Source organism: Glycine max, chromosome 2 (genome assembly GCF_000004515.6).
Source record: "Glycine max cultivar Williams 82 chromosome 2, Glycine_max_v4.0, whole genome shotgun sequence".
Taxonomy (NCBI): Eukaryota; Viridiplantae; Streptophyta; class Magnoliopsida; order Fabales; family Fabaceae; genus Glycine; species Glycine max.
This window is the reverse complement of record NC_016089.4, coordinates 40255508-40262252: the sequence shown is the minus strand read 5'-3', so window position 1 is coordinate 40262252 and position 6745 is coordinate 40255508.

The window sequence follows — 6745 nt, the reverse complement described above, 5'->3', positions numbered from 1 at the left end:
TATAACTGTATTAGTCTTCTCTCATTTCAGTTAGAGTAGTTGTAACTGTTTCAACTGTCTTAGGTATCATAGTTGTTAGTTAGTTTGTTATAAACTAACTCTTATATATAATTTGTATTCATAATTGAATTGAGTAATGAGAAGCATTCCTTTCGTCTTCTTCTTCGAGCTTCTTTTCTCCCTGTTTTAGAATATGTTGTGCCATGAGTTCTACATGACATCAGAGCTCTTCAATTGAAGAGCTCTGTTGCGCACTCTCTTTGTTCTTCCTCGATACAGACATTGTTTCAATTCTCCCATGGCTTCACCCAATCCTTCAGCACTAGAGGATTCGCTCAATCCTCATAGCCCATATTATGTGCATCTGAGTTTGTCGATGATTCTTTGCCACAACCAGCGCCTAATCATGCTCTTCATACTACATGGAAACATTCCAACAATATGGTGGTTTCGTGGTTGATAAATTCGGTATCACCATTAATCAGACAGTATATTGTGGCTGGATAATGCCGTTGATATTTGGAGAGATCTGAAATCAAGATATTCACAAGGTGATTTGTTGAGAATCTAAGAATTACAGTAGGAAGTTGCTCCCGTCAAACAAGGTGATATCTCTGTTACAGAATACTATACGAAATTAAGAGTAATATGGGATGAATTAGAATCATATAGACCAGATCCAATATGTAGCCGTGTTAAAAAATGTTTATGTGATGCTCTTGTAATTGTGAAACAAAGGAAGGTACAAGATCAAGTTATGCAATTCTTAAAAGGATTGAATGATTAGTACAACAATGTCAGGTCCAATATACTGATGATGGATCCTCTTCCCTCAATTAATAAGGTTTTCTCATATGCTACTCAACAAGAAAGACAACTTCATGGGATTGTTAATATGAATAATCTCAGCTTGATTAATGCTAGTTGTGCTTCTCATTCTAGAAATCTGTGTAGCTATTGCGGGAAGAATGGACATGTTGTTGAAGATTGTTGGAAAAAGAATGGCTATCCAAGTAATTTTTCATCGCATAGAGGAAGAGGAGGTCGAACTTTTCATGGTAATGGTAGAGGCTGGAATACTGACAGAAGCGGTAAAGTGTGCAATTACTGTGGTATCATTGGCTACACTGAGACAGAGTGCTTCAAGAAACAAGGATATCCACCAGGACATTGTTTGCACAAGGCACCCGATGCTAATATCAATGACACAGCTACAGAACCAACGAATAATGAGAATTCAGCAGCAGCAACTATAATTCAGGAAGGATAGAATTCAGAAATGAAATTGACATCACAACAATATCAAGCTCTAATGAGTTTGCTACAGCAGACATCTACCATTGGATCTTCTTCTTCTACACAGACAGCCCATATCAATCAACTTGGTATAGCTCCTAAAATTGATTCTATTATAGGAAGTGTTTTACCTATAGTTTGCACCATAAACAATGATTCTGATCTCAATACTTGGCTCCTTGACTCGAGGGCTACTGATCATATTGCATCTTCCCTTGATTTATATAGTGAGTGTAAACATATTTCTCCCATCACTGTTAGCCTCCCTAATGGAGAACAACTAATTGCTAGATACTCTAGGACTGTGCATATTTTAGAATTTCTTGTTCTAACTAATGTGTTGTATCTACCTAATTTCAATTTCAATTTGATCTCCATTTCCAAATTTACTAATTCCATGCATTATCAACTTGTATTCTTGGCTAATAAATGTCTGATACAGGAAATCTCCACCAAGAGGATGATTGGTACAGTTGATGTTGAATCTGGTTTGTACAAACTCAAGTCAACCTCTAGCCATCACAACAGTACATCCCTTGTTATACTCAATCCCTCCAATTATGTCAATTCTTGTAATAAAATACATTGATATATGGCACTGCAGATTAGGACACTTATCCAATGAAATAATGTTAGCCATGAAACAATATTATCCCATTTTAAATTCTGTCAGAGAGATTATTTGTGATGCTTGTCACAAAGCCAAACAAAAGAAATTGATTTTTCCCGTTAGCAGTTCTCATTCTCTTTCTCCCTTTGCTTTAATACATGTTGATATTTGGGGTCCCTGTTCAACCACTTCTATACATGGTCATAAATATTTTCTTACTATTGTTGATGATCATACTAGATTTGTTTGGGTTTTGCCAATGTCTTCTAAAACTGAAACTCAATCTCTTTTACAAGGTTTTATTAAATCTGTTGAAAGGCAATTTGATACAAAAGTTAAAGCTATTCGCTTAGATAATGGTGTCGAATTTATCATGAGTCATTTCTTTCAAACCATTGGTATTATTCATCAAACAACTTGTGTTGAAACTCCCTAACAAAATGGGATTATCGAAAGAAAACATCAATATTCACTTAATGTAACTCGAGCCCTTTTGTTTCAATCTAACCTTCCAAACATTTTTTGGTCCTATGCTTTACTTCATGCTGCTACTTTGATAAATATCATTCCTACACCTTTTTTGAAAAATGACTCCCCATATCAAAAACTCTATTCTGCATTATATGATGTTAATTTACTTCGAGTTTTTGGTTGTCTATGTTACACTAGCACTCTCAATGCTAACAGAAAAAGTTGGATCCTAGAGCCTTACCTTGTGTGTTTCTTGGATTCAAATCCCACAAGAAAGGTTACATTGTGTACAATCTCCATACACAAACCATTGAAGTGTCTCGAAATGTCATTTTTTATGAGAACTATTTTCCCTTCTCCACTCTCAATATTAATGACCTTACCATCCTTGCTCACCCTTCCATCACTACCCATAATCCACAAGCCTTTTCTTTTCCTATAGATTCCCCTTCTCCTACACCTTTACCTCCTCAACCTGAACCTATATCTGTTGACCAGCCATATACTAAACCCACCTCCTTTGAACATTCCCTTTGTAAGACTGACAGAGTTCGAACCAGACCCATCAAATACAATGACTATCAAACCAGTTTCGCATCAACCACTGCCACTAATCATCCAGGCACCAAACATCCTATTTCCTCTATGATTTCCTATAATAAGCTCTCTTCCCATTATCACAGCTTTATTCTTAATGTCTCTACTAATTCTGAGCCTAAGTCTTATATTGAAGCCTGTCAACATGACTCATGGGTTCGAGCTATGCTTGATGAAATTTCTGCTTTAGAAAGGAATCATACATGGGTGCTTACTAATTTACCTTAGCATAAAAATGTGATTGGTTGCAAATGGGTGTACAAGATCAAACATAATGCAAATGGTTCTATTGAACGGTATAAGGCTCGCTTGGTTACTAAAGGCTATACCCAAATTGAAGGTCTGGACTATTTAGATACTTTTTCTCCAGTAGCCAAAATTACTATAGTTCGACTTTTGCTGGCACTCGCTGCTTCGAATAAGTGGTTTATCAGACAGCTTGATGTCAATAATGCATTCCTTCATGCTGATCTTAATGAAGAGGTGTATATGATTCTACCTCCAGGTATGAAATCTACTAAACCTGGTCAAGTTTTTAAGTTACAAAGATCTCTTTATGGGTTGAAACAGGCCATTCGTCAATGGTATGCTCAATTATCTACTTTTCTTGTGGCTCATGGCTTCAAACAGTCTGCTGCTGACTATTCTCTCTTTACTTTGAAAAGAGAAAATTTGTTCACTGCATTATTGGTCTACGTTAATGATATTGTTCTGAGTGGGAATGATCTCTCTGTTATTTTTCATATTACAAAATTACTGGATGACACTTTTAAGATCAAAGACCTTGGTAATTTGAAGTATTTTCTTGGATTTGAAGTTGCTCGTGGAACCTCTGGTATTAACATTTGTCAAAGAAAGTATGCTTTGGATCTTCTCACTGATACTGATATGTTAAATTCCAAGCCTGTTTCTACTCCTTTTGATTACTGTACCAGACTGCATCAATCCTCTGGATCATTGCTTTCTGATTCACAAATTTCTTCATATAGACGCTTAATTGGCAGGTTAATATACCTTACAAATACCAGACCTGATATCACCTTTGTCGTTCAACACCTGAGTCAGTTCATTGCTTCTCCTACTACTGCTTATTACACGACTCTTTATCGTATTCTTTGCTACATTAAAGTTGCTCCTGGTTTGGGTATTTTCTTTCCTTCTACTAGTGAGCTTCAACTCAAAGCCTTTAGCAATTCTGATTGGGCTGGATGTATTGATACTAGGAAATCCATTACTAGTTTTTCTGTTTATCTTGGTTCATCACTTATATCATGGAAATCTAAGAAGCAAGCCACAGTCTCAAGAAGTTCTTCTGAAGCTGAATATCATGCCCTTGCTACTGTAACTTGTGAAATTCAATGGCTCACATATTTGCTTCATGACTTTGGTATTATTCATAAGCCTGCTTTGGTGTTCTGTGACAATAAATCGGCTCTCCACATTGCAGCTAATCCTGTCTTCCATGAAAGAACCAAGCATATTGAGATTGATTGTCACTTGGTTCGTGACAAGCTGCTTTCGGGTTTGATCAAGCTCTTGCCTATTGCTTCAGCACAACAACTTGTTGATGTTTACACAAAGGCTTTAGCTGCTGGTGCTTTTTTCCAAGCTGGGTATGAATGACATTTATTCCCCAGCTTGAGGGAGAATATTAGCCTTCTCTCTCATTTCAGTTAGAGTAGTTATAACTATATTAGTCTTCTCTCATTTCAGTTAGAGTAGTTATAACTGTTTTAACTGTCTTAGCTGTCACAATTGTTAGTTAGTTTGTTATAAACTAACTCTTGTATATAATCTGTATTCATGATTGAATTGAGTAATGAGAAGCATTCCTTTCGTCTTCTTCTTCGAGTTTCTTTTCTCTCTGTTTTAGAATATGTTGTGCCATGAATTTTATAGAAACAAAAAACACGTTTCATTGGAAGGTTGAGGAAGACTAGCAATCTCAGGGAAGATTAATACTCGTTTACCAATAGAAGAAATTTAAGAATTAAATGTAAATTACAATTAGTATAAATAGAAGAAATCTAAGAATTAAATGCAAATGCATTGCCATCCGTATTCATAATGTTAGTAATAAGTTGAATAGTATATTTTAGATGTTGAAGTTAATTTGAGGATGGAATAGAAAAAGATAACCAACACATAAGTGAAAGCTTTTTTTTTTCTTCTTCTTTCTCACATGTATCATATTTTTTAAGATAATATTATTTGAAACACGATCAAACTTTACGTGTCAAGTGTGAATCTCTCCTTATAAGTATTTTTTGATTTAGTTCAACTTGTTTTAGTTTTAAATATGAAAATCAAATATTTAACTGAACTAATAAATTAAAAATGCAGTTGAATCATTATCCTATTTATCTATAAAAAAAAAAACAGACATATACAAGGAGATTTATAATCATTATCGACTAATATTTATTTTGTTAAATTATTCATTTGGTCCCTGTAGTTTCATGATTCGTACATTTTAATTCTTATAGTTTGAAAGTGATTTTTTAGTCCTATCATTTACATTTTAAGTCTCTTGTAGTTCTATAGTTTAAAAGTCATCTTTTTAGTCTTTATAATTTATATTTTAATTTTCTTTTAGTTTTTATTGTTATCTTTTTAGTCTCTATCATTTATATTTTAATTATCTTTTATTACTTACTAAAAAATATATATATAAAAATCTCATTGTTTCTATGATTGGCCATTATACCAACGACAAACACCACACACATGGGGACCTTTCCACTTGCAGTGCCACAGAGCAACTGAAATATTTGACACCTTCTCAAGTAGAGATGGGACTCTTGTTTGCGTAAATCTTTATGGGCCCGTAATAATCACAAGTTACAGTGGTTGTCTTAATTTATTTTTTATATCTACAAATGAAAAATAAATACCAAATAAATTATAATATTCATTATTTAACTCCATCAAGTAAGTTAGAACTCAATCAATCCAGTTAGATTCGTGATGTTTATCTCAGTTGATCGTGTTATGCACATCAAAAATGTTATACACACATTACTTTTATAAATATGTAAATAATAATAATAATTTTATTTTAAGAAATAAAACAATAAAAAAATGTAATTTTGTAGTATGCAAATAACAAAGTTCTTTCACTTTTTCCCTTTTTTATTAATTATGTTGTATAACTTGGATAAAACTGCATCCATTCTGTTCACAGAAGTCAAGAACTTAAAAATTAAAATATTATATACACCTAATTACGCATTATTGTATATACTCACACGATCTTCGCTAGCGATATGATTGTTTTTATTTTGTATTTACACACACACCCTCTCTAATACTATTAACTATGCTTTGGTGAAGATTATTTTTTAGATAGATAATTCACTGAAACATAATTTTCGCCACCTTATTTTTTATAAATTTATAAATTTTTTTATTTTCTAATTGATATATTTTTTCTTTCACTTTTAAAAATATATGTGATTTTAGTTCTTTCTTTATTTAACTCAGATATTTTGTTTCTAATTTTAAAAAAATCATAATTTTAATTTTTGTGATCAATTTCGAACGTTGACCATGTACCCTATTAATATTGAGTGACACATATTTGTTTATTAGTCACATAATAATTTTTTATATTATTTAATTGTTGATAAGCTTAATTAATTTATAAATTTTAAAAAAAATACATAATTAATGTTTCAAATTTGTCACATGAACTAAAATTTTAATTTTTTAAAAGTGTGAGACAAAATGTCTCAATTAAAAAAACTGAAGAATACTAAAATTATATATTTT